Raw genomic sequence first — 21,127 nt, forward strand, 5'->3', positions numbered from 1 at the left:
AAGTCCCATTTATGGGGGACATTTTATGACTCACGTTGCTCGATAATTTAGAAACTATGTGTATGGTGGTTAATATTGGGATTAGATATTTCTATGTTGGCTGATAATCAAGAGGTTCCATTAAAAGGAGTCAACGAGCCAAACCCGCAACCAAGAACAAAACCGGAAGAGAGCGGGTATGCCAACCCAAGAGCAACAACAAGTTGTTGATTTTTGATTTATGTCTACCAAGTTACAACAAGTTGTGGATAGTGCTTAAGTTGGAGGATCGTTGGAGGCTATCATGCAACACATGGGAATAACGCCTCCACCACCATTTGGAACTCACATGCCTTATGTTCGTAGTTGGAACGAGCAGTTTCCATGAGATGTTAGAGCGGGCACAAGTGGAGCTCATCGATCCGACGAGGAGACCGAGTGAGGATTATCATTTTTATTTTTAGCTTGATGGTTTATTTTTGTAGTGTGGTTTGTTTAGACTATGCTTATTTTTATTTTGTTTGGTATGTTTTATTTTTATTTTTACTTTGTAACCGAATGATTATTGTTTCCTTGTATTACTGCAGGATTTTGTTTTATTTTGATCTCGTAGAAATTAGGAATCGAAAAATGAGTCTAAGTTTCAAGTAACAATCCGAGAGAGAGAGAGAGAGAGAAAAAAAAAGTTGAAGATTATAACCGAGAGTCCTGTATTTTGATAATTGTAGGGTGCGCGTCGAGTTCATGAGAGATTTTACACAATCGGTAGATTCATAGAGCTTAGTCTGAGCTATATGACGTTTTTATGTTGGAGTATTTCATACACATGAACCATTTTTTTGGAGATATTCCCAATCCTAGAAATGCAGTACCCACGACATGCTGGCACTATTACCACGTCGTGGAGCATTATTTAGTCGCGAATCTGGAGACGTCATTTTTTCATCTCCATGACGTGGAATTACACCTGCCACGTTGGGGTACCACATATGATTGTGATTCAGATGTTCTTAGACTCGACTCCACGATATGGCTGACATTTTCCCACATCGTGGTTACTGTTCATTGCAAATTCATCGGTGATATTTTGCACCACACGTCAGAAGTTCATGGCCTTGGTTCATTTTTCCGGAAAATTTAGAAGCAACAAAAATCCAGTTTCCAACAATTACACGAGATGTTAACACAAGGCTACTACAATCAAGTCGATCTTGCCACTACCACCCCAAGGGAGTCGGTTCTTTTTTCTCCATCTTTTAGCTTTTATGTGTTTTTAATTGTTTTATGCATACAATGAGGGCATTATATGAAATAAGTGTGGCGTAAGGGTCGAAAAAGGATAAAAAGAATACTTAATAAAAAAAATGCTAGATTTAAATTTTTTTTTAAAAAAATACAGACTTGAAAAAATGGTATAACATAAAAATCTAAAAAATTTAAAATTTTTGACAAAATTATGTTAGGACTAGTTTGCTAGTGTTGTTTGGGATGATATGATGAGAACTCTAAGATTTAGTTATGCCAAGATATTATAGTATATTTATGTCTTCTCAGTCCTAGTGAAATCATGAGACAAAAACGTGACCTTGTGTAGTTTGAGGAACATAATATGTTTTGCATTGTGAATATCTAGACCCCATAAAAATCCTATCGACCGACGATTTATCTCATTAGTCCTTTCTATTAAAATAGAGTGAGTCGAGTTCCATGTTTATATGCTTTGAGTCTAGTTCTATTAAATAAGTAACAGTTCGGGACTGGAGCCAATCCGTGGCCTTTGAAACTCGATGAATATTCCCCCCCCCCCCCCCCCCCCGGGAATGTATACATTTATCCACCTAATTATAAAAGCTTGGATGGATGGGAAGAAAGTCGTTACATGAGTTTCATCAGAATTCATGGGCTCCATTAGTGGCCTTAGAAATTCCGAAAACTCCTATGAATTTCTTAGAAAGTCGCGAACTATAGTATTAATAGAAACAAATATATATTTACTTGTTTGTTTATTTATTAAAGTTGAAATACTGAAAAAGGAAATAAAATGGAAAAGTTGTGAAAAAAGTGAAAAAAAAGAGAAAAAAGTTCTGAAAGTGTGAAGCAATAAAGTTTACTTATATATATATATATATATATATATATATATATATATATATATATATATATATATATAAGTATTTTTTTTATGTCGTGTCGCTTGGAATGTGGCAATAACTTTTGAAACGAAATGGGTAAATAAAAGGGCAAAGGTGGTAAGAATGAAAAAATAAATGTTGTTTAAATTGAGTGAGGAACGTTTATGAGGATTATGGGTGTTTAGAACTTGGGAAGTGTTTAGGATCTTTTAGACACAAATATATGCATTTAGGTGAAGCGTAATTGGTGACTTCAATTCAGATTGTATTGTATGATATTGGAGAGAAATTTTTTGATGTGATGTATTAAAATAATTTTTGCTTGGGGACAAGCAAAAGACAAGTGTGGGGTATTTTTATATTGCTCAAATTAGTCATATATTCTATGCAATATTTTAGTATATTTAGCTAGATTTTGGTTATTTATAAAGATATTTGGTACTTATTATGTGTGAAATCTATTTTGTAGAAAAAAACATTCTGACAGGAAAAGAAGTAAATTCGACAAGCAAGATACTTTGTGATTAGAAGCACTCATCATGAGGAAGTAAAGAGAAGAGATTGTATGCTAAAGTGAATGACACGTCGTGGTTGCATACATGCCACAATGTGATGTTGTGGCAAGTTAAAGAATCTTACTGGGTGTTTAGCATGGAAGCTTGGAGGTTACGTGTAGGAAATATCCCCACCGTCGTGGTGAGCTTTTTGTCACGACATGGAACCTATTTTATGGACTCTTATAAATACAACTTTTAGGTCAAAATTCGAGGGCATGGTGTAATTTTATGCATCTAAGAGCAAGAAAAACCTACTGAGAAACTCTTGGAAGGCAAGGAGTCAGTTAGAGATCAAGGATTGAATAAATTTAGAGGCGAAGAGCATAACAGTTCATTCGGTTTGCTAGTTTACATCATGTCTGCTCTAGTTTACTCTATGTTTATGTGTTTTTTAGATTTAGTTATGGGCTAAATACCTTAACTTTTGTTTAGCATTGATGAACCCTAATACTATGTGTTGATTTTGAGTTTTATGGATTAATTTATGTTGGTTTTTACTTGTGTTTGATAGATCAATATCTCAGCATGTTAAAGTTCTAATCTTTATTACTTATTCTACAAGTTTTGTGTAGTTAGATGACCATTCTAGTCGCATGAACTTAATATCTAGTTATTTATGATCGTTGAATTGCTCGATCTAGTGATTGAACAAATCCTAGAATTAGGTGGTAATAGTTAGTAATTTTGATTGTGTTAGAAAGCATTAATTATCCATATCATGTGCTTGAATTGCTTGTCTTGATCATAGAGAGGTAATCATTAGATCTTGTCATTCATAGTAGAAATATTTTTAAAATCAATTTAGTGTCCGCTAGTTGCATGGCTATTATAATATTAGTTCATGAATTGATCAAACAGTAGGAAATCAGAACAAGATGACCAATAAATTCATAATTTGGTAACCACATAAATAGTCAATTGTATTAGAAATCAACCACAGGGTAAAGGTAACTCAGAGCTAAACGAAAGTGCTTTTTAATCCTAGTTTAAAATGGTTTTTTTTTTGGCTTTAGTTTAAAGTAACCTTAATTAAGTGTTTAGTTGATATTTAAGTTTTTCTGAACTTGCTAAATCAGATAAAAACCCTCAATTCATAGTTTAGTTTCTTTAGTTTAATTAGTAGTAGTTATTTTTTTGTTGAAATTTTCGTTTCCTGAGTTCCACACCCTACTTACTTTACTTCATTATTACGCGACTAGGTACACTGCCTATTTGTGTTTTAGTAGGTTAAATTAGTTAGGTTTTATTAATATTAAAACTAGTTCCTATTTCTGTTTTAGTAGGTCAAAGCAGTGGTCGGTAATGGCATAGCAAAGAGTCAAGGGTGTTAAAATTTTGGGTTCTTTATATGGTTTGGTTTTGGGATAATATTCACGGTTAGTATGTTTATGGATCATTCTTCATGGTTCTGGTTATGCCCCAGTTAGGGATTGAGGGTAGATTCAAATGGATGGTTCTACTATTGTGAAGGTTGGGCTAATGAGGAGGTTTCAGGCTCCTTGCATTAGTGTTTTGGGCAGTATTAGTGTTTCGGGATGTATTAGTGACATGGGATTTCGCACATGCATGAAGAGTTTGAGTGTTTGGGAAATGATAAGTCACTCGCAACGGGATTAGATAATCTCAGAGTAATTGATTTGACCCTATTGCGCAGCTCTCGTCTGAGTCTAACCGTTGCAGGAATGAATCTTCTACTCGAAGGATTATTTGAGCCTTTTGTTGAGTATGAGTGTTTTGTCTCTATATATGGTCAGTGACTTTGTTTCCCTTTGAAGCATCAATGTGATCATATGTTGGAAGCATTTTGTTTGGTGCGAGACTCTATGAGGTTGGCTTAGTGACAGTTCGGTGGGGGAGGTCTGACAGGGAGTCAGACCATTGAGACTTTAGGTTGCGGATCTCAGGAGAGGTAAGATTGGTTAGTATTCAAAGGATTGAGGATTCGTTCTTCATCGGGCTTGAAGAACTATTTTAGGGATGGTTTCGATAGACCGGGATAGACCATTTTATGATCAGATTTGGAAGTGTTATGGTTGGTATATTATTCGTCGAGAGCTTGGCATGGAGTTGCTTCAGTTTGGGCGGTCTGTTGGGGAGTTAGACCATTGTAGATTTCAGGTCTCAGAAGGGTAGAAGTGGTTTTCATGGGCTGAGGTTTTGACTGTTGCCTTCGGGATGGAAATTTCGGTTCAGGTTCCGGTTGCCATGAGAAGACCGTCTTAGGCGCAAAAAATCCGTTTTTGATCATTAGGTTGGTCGTTTTGATATGAGTATTAATAAGGAGCGATTTCGAGGACGAAATATAATTTAAGTGGGGGAGAGCTGTAACACCTGGAATCTAGAAGGTTAATTGTGGAATTATGCTAATTTCAAGTTCAACTCGGCGAGTTGGAGGAGCCAACTCGACGGGTTGAAGATGAAGAATCATGGGATTTAATGGGTCTACTGTAACATACACGTTCAGTTATCATGTTATGTAATTTTAAAAATGAATAATATTATGAAATATTATGTGATTTTGAGCGTTGAGTTCTAACAGATAGTTTTTACTAGAAATGAAGTAAAACTATGTTTAGAATCACTCGGAAAATAATGGAAGTCTTATGAGATTCCAATCTAATGTCAAATATTGAAATTTAACGAAAATATAAAATTTGAAATAAGCAAAATTTATTATTGAAAGTTGTAGATAATTTCGTTAGAAACATTTAGGCGAAAATCTCATCAAAATCTGAGTTATAACGAAGAAGTTATGACCAATCGAAGATCCGCAACAAAACCGGCAAACACTATTTAGCGTAAAACGTGAGTTTTTGATAAACTACTTTTTAGCTTTATATTGTATGTGTCTAAAAAGAATGAAGGAAGAAACATTTCATTTTGTAGTAAGCAAGAATTAATAGAATCTTTTTGTTGGTTTTGTAGGGTCCGGAACTAATTGGACGCTAAAACTTGGTAAGTTTTTTACAATTATATTATATGATTTAATTTAGAATTTACAAAAGGTTGTCGTCATTGGAGATTTTTGTTGCCTAAACTAAAAGTATTTGTATCCTCAAAAGAAATTCGAAAAGGAAAAAAAAAAGACAATGTTTGTGGATACATGTTGTCGGCTTTCCATGAAAGTTATTATAAGATTAGAAGATTTTCCAGGTGTTTTAACTAAAACAGTAAACTTTTCCTTTGTCATAGTTCTCGGAATTGTATCAGCATGTATGACGAAGCAACTACCTGTTGAACCCTCTAGCTATCACTCTCTTCACCGAAAGACACCATAGCTGCTACCTGATGAACCTTCTCTTTGAAGATCACCAACTTCGAACCACAACCGAAGCAACTTCATCTTTGACAGGATCCACCTATTCTGCTGAGAGCCATCCCTGTTGAAACTGTCCAGAATCTACTGCTGGTTGCTCTGATACCAAGTGTTGGATATTGGCCCTCTACTCTATAGCTTAATAGAAAAATAAAGGGAGAAGATGGGTTTGTGTATGGTGTTTATGTATGCATGCAGAGAGTGAGAAGAAGAAACATAGCAACTTGATGGGGTGAGGTAAGTTGCTGCTACAACACACGTAAGACTACATCTTTCTAAAACCTCTTGGGTTACTTAATTAAATCAAAGATATGCCTTATATAGGCTTACAAACACAGAATAAAACAAAGACTCCATGACTACTCACTATGCTGAAGATAAGGACGTGCTACCTATACTGCCTAATTATTTCCCAAAAACCCGGTCAACATATGACCAAGTTAAGTTACCTACGTGGCCCTTGACTAAACAAACCGATTAAACCTAACAAAGTCTTGGAATTTGGAACTTGGAAAACAATAAACAATTGTCATTTATCAGATACATTAACATAATGGCCAACCTCAATGAATCGGTAAAAAAATTCAATTAAGAATGAACGTTAGATGTGATTAATTGAAACGTAATTAAACAAAGTTAAAAAGACCTTAAACCAATGACAAAAGTAGTACAATTTCGAATTGAGAATTGTACAAATATGTCGGAGTGAGAAGAAGGCGGGCAGGCGGCCGACGGGAGTCGGTTGGTTGATGGCGCTGAGAGTTTTTAGTGCATCAATCACATTCACAGCAACCTTCACAATTGTTTTAATTTTCCATAATTGTTTTCCCTTTTCTATTTAATTATAAATTTTTAATAGGCCATTGTTTTTTAGCTTACTAGACATGGATCGGCTATTAATATAAAGTTTAGGCTTCTAAATTTTTTTGTTCCTTCTAACTATCAGGTAGTTCACTCAAAATTTGTAAGTTAGGTCACAATTTTTTATTAAATAAATCTATATCATGTAAAAAATTAGGTGGGTTAGAGGACCCATCTTCATCAAACATAACTTCGTCATTGATGTTAGTGTAGCACACATCAATGCGACAAGGTCCTATATGTCACCATATATGTCGGACTTTACCCTCACTCCACAAGGGATTTTTTGGAGACCAAACCAGTGACTCTACATATACCAGACATATGGGACTATATCTAGCTAATGTGGGACATACTAACTATTCCTTCTAAGAAGGTAATAAACCAAAGGTAATCTGTATGTGTCTAAAAAGAATGAAGGAAAAAACATTTCATTTTGTATTAAGCAAGAATTAATAGAATCTTTTTGTTGGTTTTGAAGGGTCCGGAACTAATTGGACGCTAAAACTTGGTAAGTTTTTACAATTATATTATATGATTTAATTTAGAATTTACAAAAGGTTGTTGCCATTGGAGATTTTTGTTGCCTAAACTAAAAGTATTTGTATCCTCAAAAGAAATTCGAAAAGGAAAAAAAAAGACAATGTTTGTGGATACATGTTGTTGGCTTTCCATGAAAGTTATTATAAGATTAGAAGCTTTTCCAGGTGTTTTAACTAAAACAGTAAACTTTTCCTTTGTCACAGTTCTCGGAATTGTATCAGCATGTATGACGAAGCAACTACTTGCTGAACCCTCTAGCTATCACTCTCTTCACCGAATGACACCAAAGCCGCTACCTACTGAACCTTCTCTTTGAAGATCACCAACTTCGAACCACAACCGAAGCAACTTCATCTTTGACAGGATCCACCTATTCTGCTGAGAGCCATCCCTGTTGAAACTGTCCAGAATCTACTGTTGGTTGCTCTGATACCAAGTGTTGGATATTGGCCCTCTACTCTATAGCATAATAGAAAAATAAAGGGAGAAGATGGGTTTGTGTATGGTGTTTATGTATGCATGCAGAGAGTGAGAAGAAGAAACATAGCAACTTGATGGGGAGGGGTAAGTTGCTGCTACAACACACGTGAGACTACATCTTTCTAAAACCTCTTGGGTTACTTAATTAAATCAAAGATATGCCTTATATAGGCTTACAAACACAGAATAAAACAAAGACTCCATGACTACTCACTATGCTGAGATAAGGACATGCTACCTATACTGCCTGATTATTTCCCAAAAACCCGGTCAACATATGACCAAGTTAAGTTACCTACGTGGCCCTTGACTCAACAAACCGATTAAACCTAACAAAGTCTTGGAATTTGGAACTTGGAAAACAATAAACAATTGTCATTTATTAGATACATTAACATAATGGCCAACCTCAATGAATCGGTAAAAAAATTCAATTAAGAATGAACGTTAGATGTGATTAATTGAAACGTAATTAAACAAAGTTAAAAAGACCTTAAACCAATGACAAAAGTAGTACAATTTCGAATTGAGAATTGTACAAATATGTCGGAGTGAGAAGAAGGCGGGCAGGCGGCCGACGGGAGTCGGTTGGTTGATGGCGCTGAGAGTTTTTAGTGCATCAATCACATTCACAGCAACCTTCACAATTGTTTTAATTTTCCATAATTGTTTTCCCTTGTCTGTTTAATTACAAATTTTTAATAGGCCATTGTTTTTTAGCTTACTAGACACGGATCGGCTATTAATATAAAGTTTAGGCTTCTAAATTTTTTTGTTCCTTCTAACTATCAGGTAGTTCACTCAAAATTTGTAAGTTAGGTCACAATTTTTTATTAAATAAATCTATATAATGTAAAAAATTACGTGGGTTAGAGGACCCACCTTCATCAAACATAACTTCGTCATTGATGTTAGTGTAGCACACATCAATGCGACAAGGTCCTATATGTCACCATATATGTCGGACTTTACCCTCACTCCACAAGGGATTTTTTGGAGACCAAACCAGTGACTCTACATATACCAGACATATGGGACTATATCTAGCTAATGTGGAACATACTAACTATTCCTTCTAAGAAGGTAATAAACCAAAGGTAATCTGTATGTGTCTAAAAAGAATGAAGGAAAAAACATTTCATTTTGTAGTAAGCAAGAATTAATAGAATCTTTTTGTTGGTTTTGTAGGGTCCGGAACTAATTCGACGCTAAAACTTGGTAAGTTTTTACATTATATTATATGATTTAATTTAGAATTTACAAAAGGTTGTCGTCATTGGAGATTTTTGTTGCCTAAACTAAAAGTATTTGTATCCTCAAAAGAAATTCGAAAAGGAAAAAAAAAAGACAATGTTTGTGGATACATGTTGTTGGCTTTCCATGAAAGTTATTATAAGATTAGAAGCGTTTCCAGGTGTTTTAACTAAAACAGTAAACTTTTCCTTTGTCACAGTTCTCGGAATTGTTTCAGCGTGTATGACGAAGCAACTACCTGCTGAACCCTCTAGCTATCACTCTCTTCACCGAATGACACCATAGCCGCTACCTGCTGAACCTTCTCTTTGAAGATCACCAACTTCGAACCACAACCGAAGCAACTTCATCTTTGACAGGATCCACCTATTCTGCTGAGAGCCATCCCTATTGAAACTGTCTAGAATCTACTGTTGGTTGCTCTGATACCAAGTGTTGGATATTGGCCCTCTACTCTATAGCATAATAGAAAAATAAAGGGAGAAGATGGGTTTGTGTATGGTGTTTATGTATGCATGCAGAGAGTGAGAAGAAGAAACATAGCAACTTGATGGGGTGGGGTAAGTTGCTGCTACAACACACGTGAGACTACATCTTTCTAAAACCTCTTGGGTTACTTAATTAAATCAAAGATATGCCTGATATAGGCTTACAAACACAGAATAAAACAAAGACTCCATGACTACTCACTATGCTGAGATAAGGACGTGCTACCTATACTGCCTGATTATTTCCCAAAAACCCGGTCAACATATGACCAAGTTAAGTTACCTACGTGGCCCTTGACTAAGCAAACCGATTAAACCAAACAAAGTCTTGGAATTTGGAACTTGGAAAACAATAAACAATTGTCATTTATCAGATACATTAACATAATGGCCAACCTCAATGAATCTGTAAAAAAATTCAATTAAGAATGAACGTTAGATGTGATTAATTGAAACGTAATTCAACAAAGTTAAAAAGACCTTAAACCAATGACAAAAGTAGTACAATTTCGAATTGAGAATTGTACAAATATGTCGGAGTGAGAAGAAGGCGGGCAGGCGGCCGACGGGAGTCGGTTGGTTGATGGCGCTGAGAGTTTTTAGTGCATCAATCACATTCACAGCAACCTTCACAATTGTTTTAATTTTCCATAATTGTTTTCCCTTGTCTGTTTAATTACAAATTTTTAATAGGCCATTGTTTTTTAGCTTACTAGACACGGATCGGCTATTAATATAAAGTTTAGGCTTCTAAATTTTTTTGCTCCTTCTAACTATCAGGTAGTTCACTCAAAATTTGTAAGTTAGGTCACAATTTTTTATTAAATAAATCTATATAATGTAAAAAATTACGTGGGTTAGAGGACCCACCTTCATCAAACATAACTTCGTCATTGATGTTAGTGTAGCACACATCAATGCGACAAGGTCCTATATGTCACCATATATGTCGAACTTTACCCTCACTCCACAAGGGATTTTTTGGAGACCAAACCAGTGACTCTACATATACCAGACATATGGGACTATATCTAGCTAATGTGGGACATACTAACTATTCCTTCTAAGAAGGTAATAAACCAAAGGTAATCTGTATGTGTCTAAAAAGAATGAAGGAAAAAACATTTCATTTTGTAGTAAGCAAGAATTAATAGAATCTTTTTGTTGGTTTTGTAGGGTCCGGAACTAATCGGACGCTAAAACTTGGTAAGTTTTTACAATTATATTATATGATTTAATTTAGAATTTACAAAAGGTTGTCGTCATTGGAGATTTTTGTTGCCTAAACTAAAAGTATTTGTATCCTCAAAAGAAATTCGAAAAGGAAAAAAAAAGACAATGTTTGTGGATACATGTTGTTGGCTTTCCATGAAAGTTATTATAAGATTAGAAGCTTTTCCAGGTGTTTTAACTAAAACAGTAAACTTTTCCTTTGTCACAGTTCTCGGAATTGTATCACCATGTATGACGAAGCAACTACCTGCTGAACCCTCTAGCTATCACTCTCTTCACCGAATGACACCATAGCCGCTACCTGCTGAACCTTCTCTTTGAAGATCACCAACTTCGAACCACAACCGAAGCAACTTCGTCTTTGACAGGATCCACCTATTCTGCTGAGAGCCATCCCTGTTGAAACTGTCCAGAATCTACTGTTGGTTGCTCTGATACCAAGTGTTTGATATTGGCCCTCTACTCTATAGCATAATAGAAAAATAAAGGGAGAAGATGGGTTTGTGTATGGTGTTTATGTATGCATGTAGAGAGTGAGAAGAAGAAACATAGCAACTTGATGGGGTGGGGTAAGTTGCTGCTACAACACACGTGAGACTACATCTTTCTAAAACCTCTTGGGTTACTTAATTAAATCAAAGATATGCCTTATATAGGCTTACAAACACAAAATAAAACAAAGACTCCATGACTACTCACTATGTTGAAGATAAGGACGTGCTACCTATACTGCCTAATTATTTCCCAAAAACCCGGTCAACATATGACCAAGTTAAGTTACCTACGTGGCCCTTGACTAAACAAACCGATTAAACCTAACAAAGTCTTGGAATTTGGAACTTGGAAAACAATAAACAATTGTCATTTATCAGAGACATTAGATACATTAACATAATGGCCAACCTCAATGAATCGGTAAAAAAATTCAATTAAGAATGAACGTTAGATGTGATTAATTGAAACGTAATTAAACAAAGTTAAAAAGACCTTAAACCAATGACAAAAGTAGTACAATTTTGAATTGAGAATTGTACAAATATGTCGGAGTGAGAAGAAGGCGGGCAGGCGGCCGACGGGAGTCGGTTGGTTGATGGCGCTGAGAGTTTTTAGTGCATCAATCACATTCACAGCAACCTTCACAATTGTTTTAATTTTCCATAATTGTTTTCCCTTTTCTATTTAATTACAAATTTTTAATAGGCCATTGTTTTTTAGCTTACTAGACACGGATCGGCTATTAATATAAAGTTTAGGCTTCTAAATTTTTTTGTTCCTTCTAACTATCAGGTAGTTCACTCAAAATTTGTAAGTTAGGTCACAATTTTTTATTAAATAAATCTATATAATGTAAAAAATTAGGTGGGTTAGAGGACCCACCTTCATCAAACATAACTTTGTCATTGATGTTTGTGTAGCACACATCAATGCGACAAGGTCCTATATGTCACCATATATGTCGGACTTTACCCTCACTCCACAAGGGATTTTTTGGAGACCAAACCAGTGACTCTACATATACCAGACATATGGGACTATATCTAGCTAATGTGGGACATACTAACTATTCCTTCTAAGAAGGTAATAAACCAAAGGTAATCTGTATGTGTCTAAAAAGAATGAAGGAAAAAACATTTCATCTTGTAGTAAGCAAGAATTAATAGAATCTTTTTGTTGGTTTTGTAGGGTCCGGAACTAATCGGACGCTAAAACTTGGTAAGTTTTTTCAATTATATTATATGATTTAATTTAGAATTTACAAAAGGTTGTCGTCATTGGAGATTTTTGTTGCCTAAACTAAAAGTATTTGTATCCTCAAAAGAAATTCGAAAAGGAAAAAAAAAGACAATGTTTGTGGATACATGTTGTTGGCTTTCCATGAAAGTTATTATAAGATTAGAAGCTTTTCCAGGTGTTTTAACTAAAACAGTAAACTTTTCCTTTGTCACAGTTCTCGGAATTGTATCACCATGTATGACGAAGCAACTACCTGATGAACCCTCTAGCTATCACTCTCTTCACCGAATGACACCATAGCCGCTACCTGCTGAACCTTCTCTTTGAAGATCACCAACTTCGAACCACAACCGAAGCAACTTCGTCTTTGACAGGATCCACCTATTCTGCTGAGAGCCATCCCTATTGAAACTGTCCAGAATCTACTGTTGGTTGCTCTGATACCAAGTGTTGGATATTGGCCCTCTACTCTATAGCATAATAGAAAAATAAAGGGAGAAGATGGGTTTGTGTATGGTGTTTATGTATGCATGCAGAGAGTGAGAAGAAGAAACATAGCAACTTGATGGGGTGGGGTAAGTTGCTGCTACAACACACGTGAGACTACATCTTTCTAAAACCTCTTGGGTTACTTAATTAAATCAAAGATATGCCTTATATAGGCTTACAAACACAAAATAAAACAAAGACTCCATGACTACTCACTATGTTGAAGATAAGGACGTGCTACCTATACTGCCTAATTATTTCCCAAAAACCCGGTCAACATATGACCAAGTTAAGTTACCTACGTGGCCCTTGACTAAACAAACCGATTAAACCTAACAAAGTCTTGGAATTTGGAACTTGGAAAACAATAAACAATTGTCATTTATCAGATACATTAACATAATGGCCAACCTCAATGAATCGGTAAAAAAATTCAATTAAGAATGAACGTTAGATGTGATTAATTGAAACGTAATTAAACAAAGTTAAAAAGACCTTAAACCAATGACAAAAGTAGTACAATTTTGAATTGAGAATTGTACAAATATGTCGGAGTGAGAAGAAGGCGGGCAGGCGGCCGACGGGAGTCGGTTGGTTGATGGCGCTGAGAGTTTTTAGTGCATCAATCACATTCACAGCAACCTTCACAATTGTTTTAATTTTCCATAATTGTTTTCCCTTTTCTATTTAATTACAAATTTTTAATAGGCCATTGTTTTTTAGCTTACTAGACACGGATCGGCTATTAATATAAAGTTTAGGCTTCTAAATTTTTTTGTTCCTTCTAACTATCAGGTAGTTCACTCAAAATTTGTAAGTTAGGTCACAATTTTTTATTAAATAAATCTATATAATGTAAAAAATTACGTGGGTTAGAGGACCCACCTTCATCAAACATAACTTCGTCATTGATGTTAATGTAGCACACATCAATGCGACAAGGTCCTATATGTCACCATATATGTCGGACTTTACCCTCACTCCACAAGGGATTTTTTGGAGACCAAACCAGTGACTCTACATATACCAGACATATGGGACTATATCTAGCTAATGTGGGACATACTAACTATTCCTTCTAAGAAGGTAATAAACCAAAGGTAATCTGTATGTGTCTAAAAAGATTGAAGGAAAAAACATTTCATTTTGTAGTAAGCAAGAATTAATAGAATCTTTTTGTTGGTTTTGTAGGGTCCGGAACTAATTGGACGCTAAAACTTGGTAAGTTTTTACATTATATTATATGATTTAATTTAGAATTTACAAAAGGTTGTCGTCATTGGAGATTTTTGTTGCCTAAACTAAAAGTATTTGTATCCTCAAAAGAAATTCGAAAAGGAAATAAAAAAGACAATGTTTGTGGATACATGTTGGTTGCTTTCCATGAAAGTTATTATAAGATTAGAAGCTTTTCCAGGTGTTTTAACTAAAACAGTAAACTTTTCCTTTGTCACAGTTCTCGGAATTGTTTCAGCATGTATGACGAAGCAACTACCTGCTGAACCCTCTAGCTATCACTCTCTTCACCGAATGACACCATAGCCGCTACCTGCTGAACCTTCTCTTTGAAGATCACCAACTTCGAACCACAACCGAAGCAACTTCATCTTTGACAGGATCCACCTATTCTGCTGAGAGCCATCCCTGTTGAAACTGTCCAGAATCTACTGCTGGTTGCTCTGATACCAAGTGTTGGATATTGGCCCTCTACTCTATAGCTTAATAGAAAAATAAAGGGAGAAGATGGGTTTGTGTATGGTGTTTATGTATGCATGCAGAGAGTGAGAAGAAGAAACATAGCAACTTGATGGGGTGGGGTAAGTTGCTGCTACAACACACGTGAGACTACATCTTTCTAAAACCTCTTGGGTTACTTAATTAAATCAAAGATATGCCTTATATAGGCTTACAAACACAGAATAAAACAAAGACTCCATGACTACTCACTATGTTGAAGATAAGGACGTGCTACCTATACTGCCTAATTATTTCCCAAAAACCCGGTCAACATATGACCAAGTTAAGTTTCCTACGTGGCCCTTGACTCAACAAACCGATTAAACCTAACAAAGTCTTGGAATTTGGAACTTGGAAAACAATAAACAATTGTCATTTATTAGATACATTAACATAATGGCCAACCTCAATGAATCGGTAAAAAAATTCAATTAAGAATGAACGTTAGATGTGATTAATTGAAACGTAATTAAACAAAGTTAAAAAGACCTTAAACCAATGACAAAAGTAGTACAATTTCGAATTGAGAATTGTACAAATATGTCGGAGTGAGAAGAAGGCGGGCAGGCGGCCGACGGGAGTCGGTTGGTTGATGGCGCTGAGAGTTTTTAGTGCATCAATCACATTCACAGCAACCTTCACAATTGTTTTAATTTTCCATAATTGTTTTCCCTTGTCTGTTTAATTACAAATTTTTAATAGGCCATTGTTTTTTAGCTTACTAGACATGGATCGGCTATTAATATAAAGTTTAGGCTTCTAAATTTTTTTGTTCCTTCTAACTATCAGGTAGTTCACTCAAAATTTGTAAGTTAGGTCACAATTTTTTATTAAATAAATCTATATAATGTAAAAAATTATGTGGGTTAGAGGACCCACCTTCATCAAACATAACTTCGTCATTGATGTTAGTGTAGCACACATCAATGCGACAAGGTCCTATATGTCACCATATATGTCGGACTTTACCCTCACTCCACAAGGGATTTTTTGGAGACCAAACCAGTGACTCTACATATACCAGACATATGGGACTATATCTAGCTAATGTGGGACATACTAACTATTCCTTCTAAGAAGGTAATAAACCAAAGGTAATCTGTATGTGTGTAAAAAGAATGAAGGAAAAAACATTTCATTTTGTAGTAAGCAAGAATTAATAGAATCTTTTTGTTGGTTTTGTAGGGTCCGGAACTAATTGGACGCTAAAACTTGGTAAGTTTTTACATTATATTATACGATTTAATTTAGAATTTACAAAAGGTTGTCGTCATTAGAGATTTTTGTTGCCTAAACTAAAAGTATTTGTATCCTCAAAAGAAATTCGAAAAGGAAAAAAAAAGACAATGTTTGTGGATACATGTTGTTGGCTTTCCATGAAAGTTATTATAAGATTAGAAGCGTTTCCAGGTGTTTTAACTAAAACAGTAAACTTTTCCTTTGTCACAGTTCTCGGAATTGTTTCAGCATGTATGACGAAGCAACTACCTGCTGAACCCTCTAGCTATCACTCTCTTCACCGAATGACACCATAGCCGCTACCTGCTGAACCTTCTCTTTGAAGATCACCAACTTCGAACCACAACCGAAGCAACTTCATCTTTGACAGGATCCACCTATTCTGCTGAGAGCCATCCCTGTTGAAACTGTCCAGAATCTACTGCTGGTTGCTCTGATACCAAGTGTTGGATATTGGCCCTCTACTCTATAGCTTAATAGAAAAATAAAGGGAGAAGATGGGTTTGTGTATGGTGTTTATGTATGCATGCAGAGAGTGAGAAGAAGAAACATAGCAACTTGATGGGGTGGGGTAAGTTGCTGCTACAACACACGTGAGACTACATCTTTCTAAAACCTCTTGGGTTACTTAATTAAATCAAAGATATGCCTTATATAGGCTTACAAACACAGAATAAAACAAAGACTCCATGACTACTCACTATGCTGAAGATAAGGACGTGCTACCTATACTGCCTAATTATTTCCCAAAAACCCGGTCAACATATGACCAAGTTAAGTTACCTACGTGGCCCTTGACTAAACAAACCGATTAAACCTAACAAAGTCTTGGAATTTGGAACTTGGAAAACAATAAACAATTGTCATTTATTAGATACATTAACATAATGGCCAACCTCAATGAATCGGTAAAAAAATTCAATTAAGAATGAACGTTAGATGTGATTAATTGAAACGTAATTAAACAAAGTTAAAAAGACCTTAAACCAATGACAAAAGTAGTACAATTTCGAATTGAGAATTGTACAAATATGTCGGAGTGAGAAGAAGGCGGGCAGGCGGCCGACGGGAGTCGGTTGGTTGATGGCGCTGAGAGTTTTTAGTGCATCAATCACATTCACAGCAACCTTCACAATTGTTTTAATTTTCCATAATTGTTTTCCCTTGTCTGTTTAATTACAAATTTTTAATAGGCCATTGTTTTTTAGCTTACTAGACACGGATCGGCTATTAATATAAAGTTTAGGCTTCTAAATTTTTTTGTTCCTTCTAACTATCAGGTAGTTCACTCAAAATTTGTAAGTTAGGTCACAATTTTTTATTAAATAAATCTATATAATGTAAAAAATTACGTGGGTTAGAGGACCCACCTTCATCAAACATAACTTCGTCATTGATGTTAGTGTAGCACACATCAATGCGACAAGGTCCTATATGTCACCATATATGTCGGACTTTACCCTCACTCCACAAGGGATTTTTTGGAGACCAAACCAGTGACTCTACATATACCAGACATATGGGACTATATCTAGCTAATGTGGGACATACTAACTATTCCTTCTAAGAAGGTAATAAACCAAAGGTAATTTGTATGTGTCTAAAAAGAATGAAGGAAAAAACATTTCATTTTGTAGTAAGCAAGAATTAATAGAATCTTTTTGTTGGTTTTGCAGGGTCCGGAACTAATTGGACGCTAAAACTTGGTAAGTTTTTTCAATTATATTATATGATTTAATTTAGAATTTACAAAAGGTTGTCGTCATTGGAGATTTTTGTTGCCTAAACTAAAAGTATTTGTATCCTCTAAAGAAATTCGAAAAGGAAAAAAAAAAAAGACAATGTTTGTGGATACATGTTGTTGGCTTTCCATGAAAGTTATTATAAGATTAGAAGCGTTTCCAGGTGTTTTAACTAAAACAGTAAACTTTTCCTTTGTCACAGTTCTCGGAATTGTTTCAGCATGTATGACGAAGCAACTACCTGCTGAACCCTCTAGCTATCACTCTCTTCACCGAATGACACCATAGCCGCTACCTGCTGAACCTTCTCTTTGAAGATCACCAACTTCGAACCACAACCGAAGCAACTTCATCTTTGACAGGATCCACCTATTCTGCTGAGAGCCATCCCTGTTGAAACTGTCCAGAATCTACTGCTGGTTGCTCTGATACCAAGTGTTGGATATTGGCCCTCTACTCTATAGCTTAATAGAAAAATAAAGGGAGAAGATGGGTTTGTGTATGGTGTTTATGTATGCATGCAGAGAGTGAGAAGAAGAAACATAGCAACTTGATGGGGTGGGGTAAGTTGCTGCTACAACACACGTGAGACTACATCTTTCTAAAACCTCTTGGGTTACTTAATTAAATCAAAGATATGCCTTATATAGGCTTACAAACACAGAATAAAACAAAGACTCCATGACTACTCACTATGCTGAAGATAAGGACGTGCTACCTATACTGCCTAATTATTTCCCAAAAACCCGGTCAACATATGACCAAGTTAAGTTACCTACGTGGCCCTTGACTAAACAAACCGATTAAACCTAACAAAGTCTTGGAATTTGGAACTTGGAAAACAATAAACAATTGTCATTTATTAGATACATTAACATAATGGCCAACCTCAATGAATCGGTAAAAAAATTCAATTAAGAATGAACGTTAGATGTGATTAATTGAAACGTAATTAAACAAAGTTAAAAAGACCTTAAACCAATGACAAAAGTAGTACAATTTCGAATTGAGAATTGTACAAATATGTCGGAGTGAGAAAAAGGCGGGCAGGCGGCCGACGGGAGTCGGTTGGTTGATGGCGCTGAGAGTTTTTAGTGCATCAATCACATTCACAGCAACCTTCACAATTGTTTTAATTTTCCATAATTGTTTTCCCTTGTCTGTTTAATTACAAATTTTTAATAGGCCATTGTTTTTTAGCTTACTAGACACGGATCGGCTATTAATATAAAGTTTAGGCTTCTAAATTTTTTTGTTCCTTCTAACTATCAGGTAGTTCACTCAAAATTTGTAAGTTAGGTCACAATTTTTTATTAAATAAATCTATATAATGTAAAAAATTACGTGGGTTAGAGGACCCACCTTCATCAAACATAACTTCGTCATTGATGTTAGTGTAGCACACATCAATGCGACAAGGTCCTATATGTCACCATATATGTCGGACTTTACCCTCACTCCACAAGGGATTTTTTGGAGACCAAACCAGTGACTCTACATATACCAGACATATGGGACTATATCTAGCTAATGTGGGACATACTAACTATTCCTTCTAAGAAGGTAATAAACCAAAGGTAATCTGTATGTGTCTAAAAAGAATGAAGGAAAAAACATTTCATTTTGTAGTAAGCAAGAATTAATAGAATCTTTTTGTTGGTTTTGCAGGGTCCGGAACTAATTGGACGCTAAAACTTGGTAAGTTTTTTCAATTATATTATATGATTTAATTTAGAATTTACAAAAGGTTGTCGTCATTGGAGATTTTTGTTGCCTAAACTAAAAGTATTTGTATCCTCTAAAGAAATTCGAAAAGGAAAAAAAAAAAAAAGACAATGTTTGTGGATACATGTTGTTGGCTTTCCATGAAAGTTATTATAAGATTAGAAGCTTTTCCAGGTGTTTTAACTAAAACAGTAAACTTTTCCTTTGTCACAGTTCTCGGAATTGTATCAGCATGTATGACGATTACGTTGATATTCATAGTATATTGCATGAGGAAATTCTCAGCAAGCAATTGTGTTGCGTTATTTAAGCATCAAACTGAGGATGAAAAAAGTGTTGAGACCTTTGTCATACAATATGGATCCTTAAGTACGAAAAGATACAACTATGCTGATATCAAGAAGATGACAAATTCATTTAGAGTCAAATTAGGACAAGGAGGATTTGGTACCGTGTTTAAAGGAAAGCTATCTGATGGACGTCTTGTGGCAGTAAAAGTTTTAAACTCATCGAAAGCAAGTGGACAAGAATTTATAAACGAAGTTGCAAGCATTGGTAGAACTTCTCATATTAATATAGTTATTCTTTTGGGATTTTGTTTTGACTCTAAAAAAAGAGCTCTCGTATATGAGTTTATGCCAAATGGATCATTAGAAAAGTTTATATATGGACATGTTTCTCTAAGCACAAGTGAGCATATAGGAGTACAGAAGTTGTTTGATGTAGCCCTTGGAATAGCACGGGGTCTTGACTACTTGCATCGTGGCTGCAACACTCGGATTTTGCATCTTGACATAAAGCCACATAACATCCTCCTTGATGAAGACTTTTGCCCAAAGATAGCAGATTTTGGTCTTGCTAAATTGTACTCGAGAAAAGAAAGTATTGTTTCCATGTTGGAGGCTAGAGGCACTATCGGGTATATTGCCCCTGAAGTTTTTAATAGAAACTTTGGAGGAGTCACCCATAAGTCTGATGTTTATAGTTATGGGATGTTGATACTAGAAATGGTTGGAGGAAGGAAAAATGTTGATGTTGGTGTTGGTTCTGGGCATACGAGTGAGATATATTTTCCTTATTGGATTTACAACCGCCTAAAGAAGGAAGAATTCTTATTAGATGGTATAATAAGTGTAGAGGAAAATGATTATGCTAGAAAGATGATAATAGTTGGTTTATGGTGTATACAAACTGATCCAAAGCAAAGGCCATCGATTAATGAAGTGATTGAAATGTTAGAAGGAAGCTTGCAGACATTGGCAATTCCACCAAAACCGTTCTTTTCTTCTCCTCCACGATCACCACCCGCCACATTTAGCACATCGCAAGAAGTGAGCGATGAGTACTGTATTTCACAAAGGACATGATATATTAACACAATCAAACTGTATTTTTATATGATAGCTCCACATTTTCTGTAGAGGGAAAGTGTGATGTAAAATTTATAATTTCCTAGCGATTGGAGATATCTTTCTATCCTTTAAGTTTTGTTCAAACGCTTTTTGTGGTTCATTACGAAATCTTCAATTGTGAAAATAGCCTGCATAGGATGTATTGTAAAACATGTCATTACAGTATTATGTGATAGCAAAACAGCAGAAAACTATATATCAGAACA

The 21,127-nt window shown here is 35.3% G+C and overlaps 1 pseudogene; it reads left to right on the forward strand.

Moving 5' to 3' along the window:
- Window positions 1-19,619: 19,619 nt before the first annotated feature.
- On the forward strand, window positions 19,620-20,920 carry LOC145131704 (PR5-like receptor kinase pseudogene; annotated as a pseudogene).
- The last annotated feature ends 207 nt before the right edge of the window (window positions 20,921-21,127 follow it).

This window comes from Lactuca virosa, chromosome 8 (genome assembly GCF_052849685.1).
Source record: "Lactuca virosa cultivar CGN04683 chromosome 8, Lactuca_virosa_CGN04683_v6, whole genome shotgun sequence".
Lineage (NCBI taxonomy): Eukaryota > Viridiplantae > Streptophyta > Magnoliopsida > Asterales > Asteraceae > Lactuca > Lactuca virosa.